The sequence below is a fragment of the Neophocaena asiaeorientalis genome, unplaced genomic scaffold, assembly GCF_003031525.2.
Source record: "Neophocaena asiaeorientalis asiaeorientalis breed wild unplaced genomic scaffold, Neophocaena_asiaeorientalis_V1.1 scaffold119, whole genome shotgun sequence".
Lineage (NCBI taxonomy): Eukaryota > Metazoa > Chordata > Mammalia > Artiodactyla > Phocoenidae > Neophocaena > Neophocaena asiaeorientalis.
This window is the reverse complement of record NW_020175821.1, coordinates 9284891-9303386: the sequence shown is the minus strand read 5'-3', so window position 1 is coordinate 9303386 and position 18496 is coordinate 9284891. Positions and strand designations below refer to the sequence as shown.

The following is an 18496-nucleotide window of genomic DNA, read 5'->3' as shown; positions in this document are numbered from 1 at the left end:
GATCTGCCCCGTGTGTTCTCTGATGTTATTTTTTTCCTCAGTGTTAAGATTTCTTCTTCAGTGTAGCACCAATCAAGATAACTGGAAATGAACCTTGAAAAACAGTTGCTATTGTGTGTTGAGTTACATGGCATAGTGAGGGCGACTCCTAGGGGATTTCCCTTGACTTATTTAGAACACATATTCTATCTTGTGTTGTAATCTTAGAAGTTGCAGGTAAATGGTGGTGACATCAGAGTTACTGTTGCTTCTAGATCATACCTAACTCTTATTTAGTAACATCTAGCACATTATTAGTGTCTAATTCATTGATTATTAATTCCACTATTACAAATAATAATATGTTCATGCATTCATTTAGCAAATATTTACTGAGCATCTACTATATACTGGTACGTTTGATAGATGCTTGGAATTCAGAGATGTGTCAGGCAAGATCCTTTCACTCAAGCAACTTGGTTCTTTTTGTTTTTGTTTTTGTTTTGTGGCAGGGTAGTAGGTAGGTGACAGAGAGTAGCATGGGGGAGAGAGAGATGAAATGTACACAGATAAGTGCAATAAAATGGTCTAATAGTCTTATTGAAGAATGTATAGCATATCATAGAACACAAAGGAGAGTATGATCAATCCGATTTGGGGGAACTAGGACAGGCCTCCTGAGCAGACATGGAAGATAGTAAGCTGGATGAGTCTGGTGGAGGCAAGCTAGACCAAACAGGCAGAGGAAGGATGGAGCAGGACTTGTCTGAAGAATAGCAGGTAGTTTATTATGACTGATAGATAAGAGGCAAGGGGAATGATATGCAAGGGCATTATGTCTGTAGACTTTGAGGAGGTCAGGTCTTCAGGAGAGAGAGAAATTATATGGCGTGAAGGTTTTAGGCAGGGGAGTAACAGAACCAAATACAGGTGTTGTCAGACTGCTTTAGAGGTATTGAGGGTGAGTATAGATCTGGCAGGGAGGTGAGTGGCTGCTGTGGAGAAGTAGGAAGACCAGTTTGGAGTGGTCCTTATAGTGGTCCAAAGGATAGATGATAGGGGCAGTCAGTGATTTCTACTTTCCTGTGAACAGATGTATTTAAAAAAATCTTTGTGATACTCAGTGATAACGGAATCAGAGTTAATAAAAAGCCTAGGTGCTCTTGGTTTCATTTTCGGTGATGGCTTATACCTTTTGCTAAGCCTATTGCCAGGGCTACTAGAAGAATAAAATAATTTGAATTTGAACTCTTTTTGCCCGGCCTGGAATGAATGTGGGACTTAATAGTGATATATAGTTATCCTTATGTTTATGGATTACCCAATGCATGGATAAAATATGTGTTCAGCTCTAGGTCAATTTGCTTGAAACAAACTCACACAAAACCAGTTGTCTAAAACCAATTTACCTAAATTAATATTCTCAACGTATTTCTGTCTTCAACAGTAAGTAATTATGTTTGCATCGCGCAGGCACAATAACCCAGTGCCTTCCCACCAGGGAGTCTCTGTGATGAGTCACTTTTTGGAAGGGCATTAATTGCTCCTTCCTTGTCAACAAAATCAATACCTTAACGTTTCAAACTTGGTAAACCATTTACCTCTGCCTCTTTATCTTTCACATTCTACCCATCCTTCCCCCAGTTCCAGTGTTGCTTCCTTTAGAAAGCCTTTGAAAAAAAAAAAAAGCCTTTGACTATCCCACCCTCTCATGAGTGTCTCTGAATCCTTTGGCCACCAGGTACTACCTAAGATAGGTCATCTGTTGTTGAATTTTTATTTAAATTGTACATCATTTAACATTTTATGCGTTTGTTTTATATCCCAGTTCGTCTCTCAGTCTTTAGTGAGGGGAAAAGTAATCTGGGGATCCTGTTAATTCAGGTATCTGGAGTAGGGTCCATGAATCTGCCTTTTTCACAAGATGCATAGGTATTTTGGATATAGTGCTAGATCAGTAGTCTTTAAACTGGGGGATGCAGAAGGACCCTCCAAGGGGTAGAGGCATGGATAATTTTGAGCAAATTACCTTCCAGATCCTCAGCTTTCATTAGTACTCTCTTAATTTAAATGGATCGCCTACCCAGTTTATAAAGGGAAGGTATCTCACCTATTGCAAATCTTGCTCTACCTTGCTCAGATGTGAAAACCTCCAGGGTGTCAAAGAAAGGATAATTTCAAATAATGGTATCTGGGAAGCCTTTATTAGAGGACCCAAAAATTGATCCTATCCATTCCAATAAGATACATTTCCAATTAAATTTTAATTTTTAATAATTATCACATTTCAGTATGTTTTCATACGTTAGGTGCTAATAAAATATTTTTATAACTTAGCCCAGAAGTAAACCTAAAACTACTTTTGTGATCAGAGAAAATTTTTTAAAATCATTTTTACATTTGTATTCCTTGGAAATTATGAGAGGGTGAATAATAGGCATTGAAGCATAGAACTATTACTTTTGGATAAATTCTGTTAAAAAGAAAAGAAATTGAAATGTTTAAAAGGAGGAAAGGGACCAGGTAAAATTCCTGAATGTTTAAGCCATCTGTTCACAGCCTTTTTAAACAGGTAATGCTGAATGGCAAATATGGTATTATTAGAGTCTATTAACTACATTTAAAAGAGTAATCATTATATTTTTAAGATTAGTATTCATAAATTGTCCAGAATTTGTTTTTGCAACTGTTTAAACTTACAGTGACAAATTTCAGATGTCAATTTAAAAATGTGTGAGGAGTATGGTATTTTTTAGAAAAATTGTAGTGGGTGTATGAGCGTAAGTTTGAAGAGCACTGTTCTGGTTTGTACTTTGAAAACTGCTGCCTCAGAATCACCTGTGACCATGTTAAAAATGTAGCTCACTGGATGTGATCCAGGCATGATCATGTGTGTGATAATAGCTGACATTTATTTAGTTCTGTGTGCCAAAGAAACTGAAAGTGGCAGGTTCATTTCTGCAAAACGTGTCAATGCTGTTTGCCTTTCCCAAGGGCGTCGCAGAGCTCCCTTCCCTGTGGCTTACTGCCTTGTTCTTAGTGGCTATAACTGGAGCCTAAGGTTATAAAGGAACCAGCCAATTCCCTCCGGTATGAGCCTGCTCAGAGTACTTGCTCCCTTCCCTTCCCACCCCTGCACCTGTGGAGTCAGCCCATCTCTCTAGAGTCTCAGGGAAGAAGCTTCTAGACTCTTCCCCCAACCTCCTCACACTTTCTTTCCCCTCCTCACCCAAACTCAGATCAGCTGTAGGGTGTTTGAAGGAGAGTGGGAATGTGTGTCACTACCAGGAACAAAGACATTCTGTCTTGTTGTGCTGTACCTGGAGGACCATCCTGCTTCTGTGTCAGATATGAGCTGATCATCCAGAACTCTGAGCCGTGTCTCTGGGAGGTCAGTGAGACGGGAGTGTGGTTTCTGTCTTACTTTGTTCTTTTCTTTCTCTAAAGTGAATCAATGTCTTTATTTATTTAAAAAATTTTTTTTGGAGTATAGTTGATTTAAAACGTGTTAGTTTCAGGTATACAGCAAAGTGATTCACGTATGTGTGTGTGTGTATATGTATATATATATATATATATGTACATTTTTCAGATTATTTCCGTTATAGGTTATTACAAGATATTGAATACAGTTCCCTGTGCTATACAGTAGGACCTTGTTGTTTATCTATTTTATGTATAGTAGTGTGTATCTGTTAATCCAAAACTAGTAATTTATCCCTCCCCGCCCCCCGTTTCCCCTTTGGTAACCATAAGTTTGTTTTCTGTGTCTGTTTCTATTTTGTATACACATTATTTGTATTATTTTTTAGATCCCACATATAAGTGATATCATATAACATTTGTCTTTCTCTGTCTGACTTCACTTATTCTCTAGATCCATCCATGTTGCTGCAAATGGCAGTATTTCATTCTTTTTTATGGCTGAGTAATATTCCATTGCATATATATATGTATATATATCTTCTTAAACTAATCATCTGCTTATGTGTACGTGGGTTGTTTCCATGGCTATTATAAATAGTGCTTCTGTGAACATTGGGGTGCATATATCTTTTTGAATTAAGAGTTTTCATCTTTTCTGGACATATGCCCAGGATTGGGATTGCTGGATCATATGGTAGCTCTATTTTTACTTTTTTGAGGACCCTCCATACTGTTCTCCGTAATGGCTGCACCAATTTACATCCCTACCAACAGTGTAGGAGGGTTCCCTTTTTTCCATGCCCCCTCCAGCATTCATTATTTGTAGATGTTTTGATGATAGACATTTTGACCTATGTGTGATAATGAGGTGATACCTCATTGCAGTTTTGATTTGCATTTCTCTAATAGTTAGTGATATTGAGCATCTTTTCATGTGCCTGTTGGCCATCTGTATGTCTTCTTTGGAGAAATGTCTATTCAGGTCTTCTGCCTATTTTTTGATTGGATTGCTTGTTTTTTGATATGGAGCTGTATGAGGTGTTTGTATATTTTGGAAATTAATTCCTTGTCAGTCACATCGTTTGCAAATATTTTCTCCCATTCATTTTGTTAATGGTTTCCTTTGCTGTGCAAAAGCTTTTAAGTTTAATTAGGTCCCAGTTGTTTATTTTTGTTTTTATTTCCATTACTCTAGGAGGCAGTTCCAAAAATATATTGCTGTGATTTATAACAAGGAGTGTTCTGCCTATGTTTTCCTCTCGGAGTTTTATAGTATCCGGTCTTTCATTTAGGTCTTTAATCCATTTTGAGTTTACTTTTGTATATGGTGTTAGAGAATGTTACAATTTCATTCTTTTACGTGTAGCTGTCCTGTTTTCCCAGCACCACTTATTGAAGAGACTGTCTTTTCTCTATTGTATGTTCTTGCCTCCTTTGTCTTAGATTCATTGACTGTAAGTGTGTGGGTTTATACCTGGGCTTTCTATCCTGTTACATTGATCTATGTGTCTGTTTTTGTGCCAGTGCCATACAGTTTTGATTACCATAGCTTTGTAATATAGTCTGAAGTCAGGGAGAGTGATTCCTCCAGCTCCATTCTTCTTTCTCAAGTTTGTTTTGGCTATTCAGGATTCTTAATAAGGATCAGAAATAAGGCAGTTACTACAGAGTTCAAAGTTATTTTGAAAACTAGATGTGGTGCTTGCTTCAGCAGCACATATACTAAAATTGGAACGATACAGAGAAGATTAGCGTGGCCCCTGCGCAAGGATGACATGCAGATGTGTGACGTGTTCCATATCTTTTATATGTATAGCTGATTCACTTTGTTATAAAGCAGAAACACCTTTGTGAAGCAATTATACTCCAATAAAGATGTTGAAAAAAAAAAACAAAACTAGATGTGAATGGTTACAACCCTGATAAGATGTATAGGACAAAGAACAGAAAGAAGTACAGCAAAATACTAACAGTGGCGTCTTAGGGGGTGGATTTTCATGTTTTCTGAATTCCAATTCTTAAATATAAGCATGCTTATATTGCTCTTACAATCTAGAAACCTCTTCTAAATGATCCTTTCTGAGAGGGGGGGATACCAGACACTCATAAATGGCACAAATGGATACTCTGCTACTTGTACTCCAAGAGGGTATTTCCATTTCTCAGTGATAATAACTAATAACGAATCTGCGTTTTACATCTGTCAGGCCCTATGGAAATGAACTAAATGTTATACATGGATTAAATAACTGTAATCCTTAGTGTAATGTTATGAGGTAGATAATTATTCATAGTTTACTAAGGAGGGTACTGCAGCTTAGAAAATATTATATACTTTTCTTGTGTTTTACAAAGCTAGTAAAGAGAGAAGCCAATGTTTGAACCTTGGTTTTGCACCATTAAACTGATAGGCATGTCACCTTACACCAGCTCACACCATGCCCCATCCTTTTTCAGTAAATATAGAGGCATTTCTAAGAACTGAAATGAGGATCCACTTTGGAATGAATGGAAAGAAATATCGGATATGGAGTGATGATGAAAGGATAAAATGCTATAATGTGTTCTTACATGGAATTATGTATGGAAGAAATAATTCACATAATATACATTCAACAGTAATTTTATTTGAAGTGCCATTTATTTAAGTAGTATTGCCTGAACACCTCCTACATGCCAGGACTTGTTCAAGGCATTTGAATACATCAGTGAATCGAGAAGAAAACAATTCCAGCTTTCTAGGAGCTTGCCTTCTAAGGGAGTGGGGGAGGATGATAGTGGTGAATAGAGATAATAAAGAAATAAAGTAAATAAATTGTAGATTAGATGGCGATAAATGCTATGGAAAAGAAGAGCCAGATGAGAGGCATTGGGATTGTAGTGGAAGAGTTGGTTACAGTTTTAAATAGTGTGGTCAGGGTAGGACTCCTTACGACTGTGACATTTGAGCAAAGAAATAAGAAAAGAGAAAGAGTTAAGGAAATGCAGGGGAAGGGAAGCTCCAGTCCAAAGGCTCTGAGTACAGAATGGGTGTTGTGTGGTCTGGGTAACTGCAGCTGTTAAGCAGTTAGCCAGAAAAGGAGATGTGAGAAGAAATGTAGAGTCAGCTGTTCTTAACCTTGGGTCTAAGGACCTCTGAGGAGTCCAGGGATAGAATTCAGGGGTCTGTTAATTTGGGTGGGAAAAAATTTCACTTTTATTTTTAACAATAACATCTAACTGAAATTTAACATTTTTCAGCAGACCAGAAACCTAGAATAAATTAGTAGAACCAATGACCTTGTCAGCAATAGAAGTCATAGATATTATCATATCACATGATAGGTGTTGCAGATATCTTAAAATATGGCTGCGTTAATCATCGCATCACATCAAAATTATGTTAGTGATTAGACCTGCCACTAGATCCTCTTATTTAATGTATTAATAAAGGGAGTACATGTGTTACTATATCACAATTAAAATTAAAACTGAGTTAGTTTCCTCTGTAGTCCATTATATTTCATTTTATACATCTAAAAATATTATTTGGAGAAGGGATCCATAGACACTGCCAACTGCCAAAGGGGTCCATGGCACAAAACAGATGAAGGAACCCCTGACAGGCAGTGTTGCAGGCCAATGTGGGATCTTGTTTGATGTTGGCCGTTGTGCTGAGGGTGAAATGGCAGGAGCTGTGAGAGAATTTTGAGCAGAGGCTTGACATGATTTTCTTTTTGTCTGGAAAAGCCCACTCTGGCTGCTGTGTTGAATTAGGGACTGGGGCACGGGGAAGGGGAGTCTGGGGCCAGGCAGACCCACATCACAGTTATTAGATCATTTTGGTGATCCAGGCAAGAAATTGTGCTTGCTCAGGGGATGGTGGCATGGACTATGGGTATAGCAAAGGAGGCAGTAAAAAATCATCAGATTCTGGATTTGTTTTGGAGGCAGAACCATCGGGATTTCCTGATAGGTTGGATGTGCCGGAGAACAGTCAGGGATGACGGCAGAGTTTTTGACTTGAGCCATGGAAGGATGGAATGGCCATCGACTGGAGGAGAGGACTGTGGCTGGTAGGGGGAAGATCAGGCATTATTTCTGATATGTGAAACTTGAGGTGTTGATCTGACATATACAAGGAAGTGTTTGCAGGCATTTGGATGGTATATGAGTGTGGAGCTGGGGAGGAGGGCTTCTGAGCTGCAGATGTGTATCAGGGAGTCATTTGTTTCTAGGAAAGTTGATATTTAAAACTCAGACTGGTGAGATGCTGAGTGTAGATAGAAAAGGGGAACCAGGAGTGAGTGACCGTGGGGAGCTCCAGCAGGAGGAGATTGAGGTGAAGAGGAGGAATCAGCAAAGTAAACTGAGAAAAGTGTCCAGCGAGGCAGCAGGAAAAGCAAGAGATGGTGGAGTTCCGGATGCTAAGTAGAAAAAGTGTATCAAGGAGTGGGGGTGGGGGGGAGGGAGTGTGTCAAATGGTAGAGCAGGAAAAGTCAGGACTGAGAATTGACCACTGAATTTAGAAGCATAGAGGGCACTGGTGGAAGAGCTTAGGGGCAAAAGTCTAATTTGGAGTGGCTTTAAGAGAATGGCAGCTGGACACACTATGGAGACCACTTTTTTGAGAAGTTTTGCAAAAGGAACTAAAGTGGGAGTAGTAGCTGGTGGGGCATTTGGGATCAAAAGAAAGATTTCATTTTGTTCTGATTAACATGGGAGACATAATAGCTCTTTTGTATGCCAGAGAGAAGGTTCCAATAGAAAGGGGAAATTTGAGGTAGGAAGAAGGCAGACTTCCTGGAATGATCTCTTTAAGAGAATGATTAGGATAGAGATCTAATGTACTAGCAGAGGGGTTGGCTTTGATAATACATGAAAAGTCATCTCTAGTAACAGACCCAAGGGCAGAGAATATGGGTATCAATGCTGGTAGGTGGGAGGATGCAGAGGTTCTTCTGGCTGCTCCAGTTTTTCAGTGAGGTAGGAAGCAAAGTTATCCGTTAAGAGTGAAGATGAAATAAGAATAGCGATAACAGCTAAAAATATGTATCATACACCTATGTGCCAGGCACTGCCCTAAGTACTGTACAAATATTAACTCATCTTTACAACAGCCTTGTGAGGTAGCAATCATCATTACCCTTATTTAAGGATGAGAAAACAGGCACAGAAGGTGTGAAATAACTCAAGCCAGATCCCACTACTTGTAAGTGGCAGAGCTAGAATGCAAACCAGGCCTCCTGGGTCCGGAGTCTGCTGTCTCAGTTATGAGAGGATACCTACAGCCAAACTGACCTTCTCAAAGATAGTACGCATTTTCTTTTCTTTTTTTTTTTTTTTTTTTTTGCGGTACGTGGGCCTCTCACTGTTGTGGCCTCTCCCGTTGCGGAGCACAGGCTCCGGACGCGCAGGCTCAGCGGCCATGGCTCACAGGCCTAGCCACTCCGCGGCATGTGGGATCTTCCCAGACCGGGGCATGAACCCATGTCCCCTGCATCGGCAGGCGGACTCTCAACCACTGCGCCACCAGGGAAGCCCCATTTTATTTTCTTAGCCAGTGACCCTCAGTGTCCTACAAGATGGAATACTATCGTGTTTCCCTCTAAGGATTAGAGTACATAAGGCAAACCGCTTAGCTCAACGCCTAATTCATAGAAGACAGTCAGTAAATGTTCATACTAGCTGGTTCTAGCAGCAGTCCATTTTTGTTGATGACGATGTTAACACTTCATGATTCTATTGATTGCTTTTTAAACATTGGGTTTCATGATTTAAAAATGGTTTCCAAATAGAGGAACAAACACGGTATCTTACACTCTATTAATATTTCTTTGATTACCAGCAAGGTTGAACGTTTGTTCCTGTGTTTATAGGACATGGAAACAGTGACTCTGACTTTGTTTTTCTCTGACATCTGTTACCATAGTAACTAAGGCAGTGAGCTATAAAGGGAGTGCGTGAATCCACGAGCCTGGCTCCCAGCTTGCTGGCTGAGAGAGCCAAAGGGGCAGAGCAGCCGGAGGCTGTATCATCCGAGGGCTGGATGCATCTGGGTACTTACTCAGCTGTGGCTGCTCTATTAGGAGCAGCTGTGACTGGGGCTCCAGGAGTCACCCTCACGAAACGAGGCACATGATGACAGTTGGAAGAGGAAGAGTAAATATTACTAAAGATGAATGGATATGGTAACGGCCAAGTGGAAAAAACCTGTGGACGTGTGGGGACGCGTTGGTGCTGACTAGCTGGTACCATGAGGGATGAATTTCAGGAAACCACTAATTGGGGTAGATCCTCTGCAGAGGACTGGGCCTGAGTCACATCTGTTCTGTGGGATGTGAGTTCTGTGAGGAAGTCCAAGTCCTCAGGCTGCGTCAGCTGCAGACCCTCCAGAATGCTGGCTCCTTCTGGTAGTGAGAGTGGAAAGCTTGGGTTGGTGTTATCATGATTTTTTGTTTGTCCTCGCCAATGAATACTGATGGAACTGGGCTAGTATTCAGAGGAGATCCTGTAGCCAGGCTTCCTGGGTTCAGAGCCCCCTTATTAACCATGTGAACATGAGCAAGGACTTCATCTCTCTGGGTCTCAGTTTATCTCTAATATGGGGGCAATAATAACAATACATCCCACATAAGATACATAAAACTTTTATAAGAATTCAATGAGTTCAAATTATATTTCACCTAATGTATGATACACAGTATCGACATCTAAAATTACAATTTTACAATTGACATTTTACAATCAAAATCGGCAGAGGGCTTCCCTGGTGGCGCAGTGGTTGAGAGTCCGCCTGCCGATGCAGGGGACACGGGTTCGTGCCCCGGTCCGGGAAGATCCGACATGCCGCGAAGCAGCTGGGCCCGTGAGCCATGGTCGCTGAGCCTGCGCGTCCGGAGCCTGTGCTCCGCAACAGGAAAGGCCACAACAGTGAGAGGCCCGTGTACTGCAAAAAAAAAAAAAAGAAAAGAAAAAAAATCGGCAGCATTTTTTTCTTTCCTAGTGGTACATAAATACTGATTCATCTTAAAATCAATGATGTCTTATGTTTGAGGAAATACTGTATGTTATTAGGACAGCATTAAATATGGCTTGGTAATAGAAAATGCTACATGTAAGTGTTAACATTTACTTGGCTTCATAGTCACAACCAGGTCCTAATGACGCCACTAAACCCATACGGATATATTCATTGCAAGCTCCTTATCCCTGTAATGTGAGAGCTCTTAAAAGTAAAACAGAAATCCAAGTAAGCTAGAATATCAACCCATAAAGAGTCACATGATCTTCTGCTTTAGGGGAGCTTCAGGATGGATTATGTGACTTTCAAGTGTACCTGTTCTTGCTGTATACACTCATCCCTTGACCTTCCAGGCCACTCCCTCTACTTTCCTTTAATGGCCACATAGATAACCCATTTCAAATCCTGGCCTCTCTTCCCTCCCAGCGGCAGTCTTTTTCATTTCAGTCAGGTGATACATGGTGTCTACATCCTAGATCTTATGTTTACTCAAGAGAGCTTTTATCTTGAAAAGATAAATTATAACATCCAGTTTCTGTCCATCATCTTTCACTCCAGCTTTTCCTCTCAGTTCTCTCAAAACACAGATTCCTTCTCTTCCTTGGGGACTTGACGCCAAACATCTTCCTTGATGTCTGTCAGCCTTTCCTGCCTTCCCTCCCTTCTTAGGGCATTGAAATTCTTTCTTCAGTCACATTCTTGGTAACGTCCTTGATTTCTTGACCTCATCACCTTCTGTAGCAGACGTCTGATAAAACCCCAGCCCTGGAGGGATTCAGACATTTGCATCTCCCTCCCTTGATCTGGACTGCAGAAGCTGTTGGAGAAAAAGGTACAGCCCTGTACTTCTGTCCCTGTGACTCATGGTCCTGATGTGAGTGGGCCCCCAACCCTGTCCACGGCTCTTCATACTTGTTCCTAGACTGCACTCCTGTGTTCATAGCAGCTGCTTTTCCCAGTATGTTCTACCCCCTTCAGAACTTCCATTTCTTGCCCTCTCCCTTCACTCTGAACATCTGACCTCATTTAAAAGTCGTGAAGAGGCTTTGGAGTATGGTAGAAAATACTTGTTAGAATTAGTCAGGAAATCTGAGCTCTGCTGAATAGCCATGTGTTTTTTTTTTTTTTTCCTCTTGTAGTTATAAAATGTGTTTTCATCTGTGTATGGATCTGAGCTTCTAAAGCAAATGAGTCATGTTATTTGGATATTAGTTTCTTCCCATGTACTTTGAGGGAGGGGCACTGGTCTAAGTGCCTTCTGAAATTTTGTCTTTAAGATTCTGTAATTTTACTCACAGATACAGAGGACAAAATAGTGGTTACCAGTGAAGGGAGAGGGGCAATGTAGGGATGGGGGAGGTACAAACTTGTGTGTGAGATAGGCTCAAGGATGTATTGTACAACACGGGGAGTGTAGCCAATAATTTGTAATAACGGTAAATGGAAGTAACCTTTAAAATTGTATAAAAATTTTTAAAATTCCATGATTTTATGATTTAAGTTTTGTATGGTCTTCTGAACCAACTTTAATTTGCAGGAAGAGACTATTTCTGATAATGTCATTTCCTCAGTAAAACAAGAAAATTCTCTTTTGTCATAGAAACCTGGAAGGCATGTTACCTTTTGTGATGGCAAATTTATCCTTTTCCTATTTTAGTTTTGAACTAGTGAAAATGACTTCCTGTGGTTTGGTCTATCGTTTCTTTTTTTAAATTAATTAATTAATTAATTAATTTACTTTTGGGTGTGTTGGGCCTTTGTTTTTGTGTGAGGGCTTTCTCTAGTTGCAGCGAGCGGGGGCCATTCTGCATCGCGGTGCGCGGGCCTCTCACTATCGCGGCCTCTCTTGTTGCGGAGCACGGGCTCCAGACACGCAGGCTCAGTAGTTGTGGCTCACGAGCCTAGCTGCTCTGCGGCATGTGGGATCTTCCCAGACCAGGGCTCGAACCCGTGTCCCCTGCATTGGCAGGCAGATTCTTAACCACTGCGCCACCAGGGAAGCCCTGGTCTATCATTTTATCAGTAGGAAGCAAGAGAAAGTTAAGGAGTATCTCATTTCTGTAATAGAGTTAATCAAGACTTTGCCTTGAACCTCTGACTGGGGCTTCTGGGGATGAAAGATGTATGTTTCTTGACCAGGTTTCACTCTGAAGAGTGTGTTGGGTGTACCAGCCGGTAGTACCTGAAGCTTTGCTGCCAGACTAAACTGCCCATTTCTAAATTTTTTTTGCAAATTTGCAAATAATGTTAATCTCCAAAATATGCAAACAGCTCATACAGCTCAATATCAAAAAAAACTAACAACCCAGTCAAGAAATGGGCAGAAAACCTAAATAGACATTTCTCCAAAGAAGACATATAGATGGCCAACAGGCACATGAAAAGATGCTGAATATTGCTAATTATTAGAGAAATGCAAATCAAAACTACAATGAAGTATCATCTCACACCAGTCAGAATGGCCATCATCAAAACATCTACAAACAATAAATGCTGGAGAAGGTGTGGAGAAAAGGGAACCCTCTTGCACTGTTGGTGGGAATGTAAATTGATGCAGGCACTATGGAGAACAGTATGGAGGTTCCTTAGAAAACTAAAAACAGAACTACCATACCACCCAGCAATCCCACTACTGGGCATATACCCTGAGAAAACCATAATTCAAAAAGAGTCATGTACCACAATGTTCATTGCAGCTCTATTTACAATAGCCAGGACATGGAAGCAACCTAAGTGTCCATCGACAGATGAATGGATAAAGAAGATGTGGCACATATATACAATGGAATATTACTCAGCCATAAAAAGGAACGGAACTGAGTTATTTGTAGTGAGGTGGATGGACCTAGAGTCTGTCATACAGAGTGAAGTAAGTCAGAAAGAGAAAGACAAATACCGTATGCTAACACATATATATGGAATCTGGAAAAAAAAAAAAAGATGGTCAGAAGAGCCCTGGGGGCAAGATGGAAATAAAGATGCAGACCTACTTGAGAATGGACTTGAGGACACGGGGAGGGGGAAGGGTAAGCTCGGACGAAGTGAGAGAGTGGCATGGACATATATACACTACCAAACATAAAATAGATAGCTAGTGGGAAGCAGCTTCATAGCCCAGGGAGATCAGCTTGGTGCTTTGTGACCACCTAGAGGGGTGGGTTAGGGAGGGTCGGAGGGAGGGAGATATAAGAGGGAAGAGATATGGGGACATATGTATATGTATAATTGATTCACTTTGTTATAAAGCAGAAACTGACACACCATTGTAAAGCAATTATACTCTAATAAAGATGTTAAAAAAAAAAAACTGAAAATAAAGCTACCACATGATCCAGAAATCCCGATCCTGGGCATATATCCAAAGATGAAAACTCTAATTTGAAAAGATACATGTACCCCAATGTTCATAGCAGCACTATTTACAATACAGTAGCCAAGACATGGAAACAACACAAGTGTCCATAAACAGATAATTGGTTTAAGAAGTGTGGTGTATATATATATAATGGAATATTACTCAGCCATAAAAAAGGAATGAAATGATACCATTTGCAGCAACATGGATGGACCTAGAGAATATCATACTAAATGAAATAAGTCAGACAGAGAAAGACTAATGTTATATGATATCACTTACATGTGGAATCTAAAAATAATACAAATGAATGTACATACAAAACAGAAACAGACTCACAGACATAGAAAACAAACTTATGGTTGCCGAAGGGGGAAGGGATAAATTAGGAGTATGGGAATAAAGAGACAAACTACTATACATAAAATAGATAAGCGACAAGGATTTACTGCATAGCACAGGGAACTATATTCAATATCTTGTAATAGCCTATAATGGAAAATAATCTGAAGATATATGTGTGTGTATGTATATAATCTGAAAAAAATATATGTGTGTGTATGTATGTATACAACTGAATGACTTTGCTGTACACCTGAAACTGACACAGTATTGTAAATCAACTATACTTCAGTTAAACAACTGCACATTTCTGTGAATTGAGCTGATATTCTTTGCATGCTGCCCAGATGGTGCATTTCTAGAATGATAATCTGGCAGGTTACTCTGGGGTTTACCAGTAAAATGGGATTGACCAGAAGATCTTGCCATTTTTATTCCCATCTGCAGTCTCTTCTATATAATCTTGCCCTTTGAACATTATTTCTGGATGCTAAAATTTCAGGGGGACTACAGGAGAGCAAGGAAGAACCCAAGTCCTGTGCATTGGCTCTTGGTGCATCAGCTTGGATGGAGGAGAACCTGGAGTTAGCAGATGGAGGGCATGCTTTTTACAGTCTAGGTATAGGCATCACCTTCTAGCCTCACCAGACATCATTGTTTGAGGATCATGCTAACAGTAGCCGTGGTTCTCTCAGCCTTGGCTGTCTATCAGAATCACCTGGAAAGCTGTTAAAAATTCCAGTGCCTAACATGCATCTTATACCAGTTAAATCTATCTCTGGGCTGGGATCTATGCTTCAGTAGTTTTTAAGCCTCCGCAGGTGAATGTAACATGTAGACGAGGCTGAGAACCATCGAATAGAGACTTTACCGGGAAGGGTTAAGTTGGTTGGCTGATGCAGAAGTTTGGCTTTCACAAGCGAGCTGGTTGTGTCTCTGCTTTATCTTGGCTGATTTTTGACCGTAGTAACACTGTAGCAAGATCAGAGGTAGTCAGCTAGGTGTGACTGCTTTTTCAGAAGTGTGCGTTTGAAGGGCAACTGTGTTTTGCCTGTGAATCAGCGTGTGCTTGTCTTCATATGCTCTTACCAATGGTATTCCTCACTCTCTACAAGAAGGGAAGGTAGGTACTGTGTGCATTAGTGTTGTGTGTGTTATGTCCACTTCATTTGGGGTCACTGTTCGTTGTGTTCACTTTGAAAAGCAGGTAATTGACTTTCTTGTAACTTTCAGTGAAAAATCATTTGAAAAGATCAGATGGGAAGAAAACAAAACTCACGCTTCCGTTGTAAAACTAAAATAACAAAATTCAGGAGATTTTAAAGAAGGCAAGCCAGACTGAAATGTCTAGAACCAGTGTTTCTGGCTAGCTAAAAGATGCTAGTGTGACTCTCTTTCTACCTGCGTGTACACGTAGTCTCCAAGTTTTAGAAATTCCTGGCCTGTCGTGTACAGTTCCCCTTAAGAGTGCCGAAAGATCCTGACTAGGGTTGCCAGATAAAATATAGGATGTCCAGTTAAATGTGACCTTCAGATAAACAATAACTATTTAGTGTAAGTACCAAATATTGCATGAGACACACTGACACTAAAAAATGCTCTGTTCATCTGAAGTTCACTTTTAACTGAGCATCTTGCATTTTTATTTTCTAAATCTGGCAACCCTGTGGAGGTATGGGCTAGACTCGAGGGCTTGTCGCGCTGTCCAGTTTTTCTGGCCTGGGTCTCACTGTGACCTTGCTTCTTACCATGTTCCTGCAGAGAAGCTGCCACTGAGTTTTCCATCCCAAACTCTTATTTTGTTGTTTTTCCTATATGTCTAATAGGTTGTCTCATCTTTGGTGTTAGAATTGAGAGAGACTTGCAAATAGATATAGACATGAAAAACCAGTTCTTAAATTCTGACTGGTAGAAGCAATGCAAATCAAGACCTTATACTTACAGGCATTTAAGCCCAGTGGCAGGTGTGGGATGTTGTATTTTGGAGTACTTTTCCACCATGTGGGAGACACAAGTGTCCCGTTGCCCTTAGAAACTTGGGCAGGTGGCCTGCCCTCTCGGGTACTTGTCTGGCCTGGTTTACTAGAAAATTCCACTTTCAGTCAAGTTAAAGCTGGCTGGCTTTCACCTGCCTCTCCAGAGACTGACCTTCACCTCCCCTTCTCCTGAGGTTCCCTTTGTTGGCCTTAAAGGGCTCTGTCAGTTACAGAGTGGAGAACAATAAAGAGTGGAGAACTTCTCCCAAAGTTTTCAGTCAAATCATCTAATCCATGAGGAATGTATTTTTACTAGGACTTTGGATATGCACTCTGTTTGAGGTAGGCAGTTTTTCTCACTGACTTTAAACCAAGTTTTATGTAGAAAAAAGTATATATGTGTGTGTATATATATATATGAGATTTTTGAACACATCCGTTATCTTTTGTAGAAGAGAATCCTGCATAATTTTGAACGAATAGAAAATGAGGGAAGTAGAATGAGCGCTTGTATATTAATCATCTATACTTAAACATCTTGCCGTATTTTCTTCAGACTTGTGAAGCCAGGGTTGAGACCGCTTTTGTAACCCCACCTTAATCCAATTTCTCTGCCCATCTCCCCAGCTACTCTCCCAAGGTTTTTGTGGGGCTGACCACCATGCACAACTACAGGAAGGTCACTTGTGAATGGTGTCATCTGTGTATTCCTAGACAGTGTATAGCATGGGTTTTCTAAACCCTGTACAAATGGTATTACCGTATAAGCTTTGACAGTCGTATCATTATAAATAATACTAGTATTGTCTGTTCCTTTCCAGTTTTTACATCTCATTCTCTTCTAACTGCATAGCCCCAGACCTGTAGTACATGCAGGAAAATGTGAGTGGCCATGGATATTCTTAATCTTGCTTCTTGAAGTTTCACTATTACATATGAAGTGTGCTGGAAAAATTCTTTTTTTTTTTTGCGGTACACAGGCCTCTACCGTTGCGGAGCACAGGCTCCGGACGCGCAGGCTCAGCGGCCATGGCTCACGGGCCCAGCCGCTCCGCGGCATGTGGGATCTTCCCGGACCGAGGCACGAACCCGTGTCCCCTGCATCGGCAGGCGGACTCTCAACCACTGCGCCACCAGGGAAGCCCCTGGAAAATTCTTGATGTCCTGAATTTGAATTCCTTCTATTCTAAATTAGGTTTAGAATAGAATTCAGAGGTTTTTTTCTTTCTCTTTTTAAAGTCAAGGATGACTGTTGAGCTTTATCATAATTCTTTTCTGTGTCATTCTGTATCGTTTTGAGATTTTGAGATATGATGGATTTTCTCCTTTAGTGTATTAGTGTGTTAGATATCACAGATAAATTTTCACATGATATATAATTCTTGCATTCTTAGAATAAACCCTGCTTAGTTACCTGGTTTATTTTCACAAGTTGGTTAATTAGACTTGCTAATTTTAGGTTTACTTTTTAGTCTATCCTCTTATTGATTTTAATTTAATTGTATTATAGAAAGTGAACATGGTCTGTATAATAGTATTACTTAGAAAGTTTTGGAGAAATTTTCTCTATGAATCATCAGTTTTTGCAAATATGTCATGTGTCTGAAAAGGGGATGTGTTGTTTTTGTTGGGTTCTGGGATATAGATAGTCAAGGTTGTTACTTGTGTCAGTCACTATGTTTTTATTTGCTTGATCTACAGTTTCTAATAGAGGGGTATTACTTATCTCCTACCATTTAACTTATTTTGTCAGTTTTTGCTCAAGGCTAAGATGTTAGTTGCATTCAAGATCATGATCATACCCAACACCTCCGTTAAGAAATAAAACATTAGAAATACATTTGCAGCTTCCTGTGTGCCTTCTACCTTCCCCTGAAACTGTTTATTAATCCCATGTACTTTATACTTAGGTATAAAATCCCTAAATAATGTATAATACAATTATGTGTTTTAAAAGTCTAAAAGTGGCATCCAACCGTGTGTATTTTTTGGCAACTTTTTCTCTCAAAATTATATTTGCTAGATTAATCTGTGTTGGTATGTATAGCTCCAGGTCATTCATTTTAATGTCTGCGTAGTATTACTTTGAGTGTATATATCACTCAGTATTTGTTTATCGGTACTGCTGTGATGGAAATTTATTTCTATTTTTCACTACTATAAATGGTGCTTCCTCAAGTGTTCTTTTAAACATTTGTGTTCATGGAAAACACCCCATTTGGGTTAAATTTTGGAGTAGAATTTCTGGTTTTATTTATGTGTAACTTTCAGTTTAGTAGATGTTGTCAAAATGAATTTTCAAGTGATTGTAGCAGTTAATACTTCCATCAGCAGTGTGGAATTCTCACTCTTGTTCCTCACCAGTAGTTAGTATTAGCAGACTTCTTAATATTTTCAAGTTTGTTAAGTGTGAAA

The 18496-nt window shown here is 39.9% G+C and overlaps 1 protein-coding gene and 1 non-coding gene across 3 annotated transcripts in view; both read left to right on the top strand.

Annotated features, from left to right (window-relative positions):
- FMN1 (formin 1) overlaps positions 1-18496 on the top strand; it is a 397250-nt gene that overhangs the window by 120295 nt on the left and 258459 nt on the right. The window lies entirely within an intron of this gene.
- On the top strand, positions 5104-5210 carry LOC112391299 (U6 spliceosomal RNA). Its single transcript, XR_003001463.1, has one exon. It is a non-coding gene; the product is annotated as a U6 spliceosomal RNA (small nuclear RNA).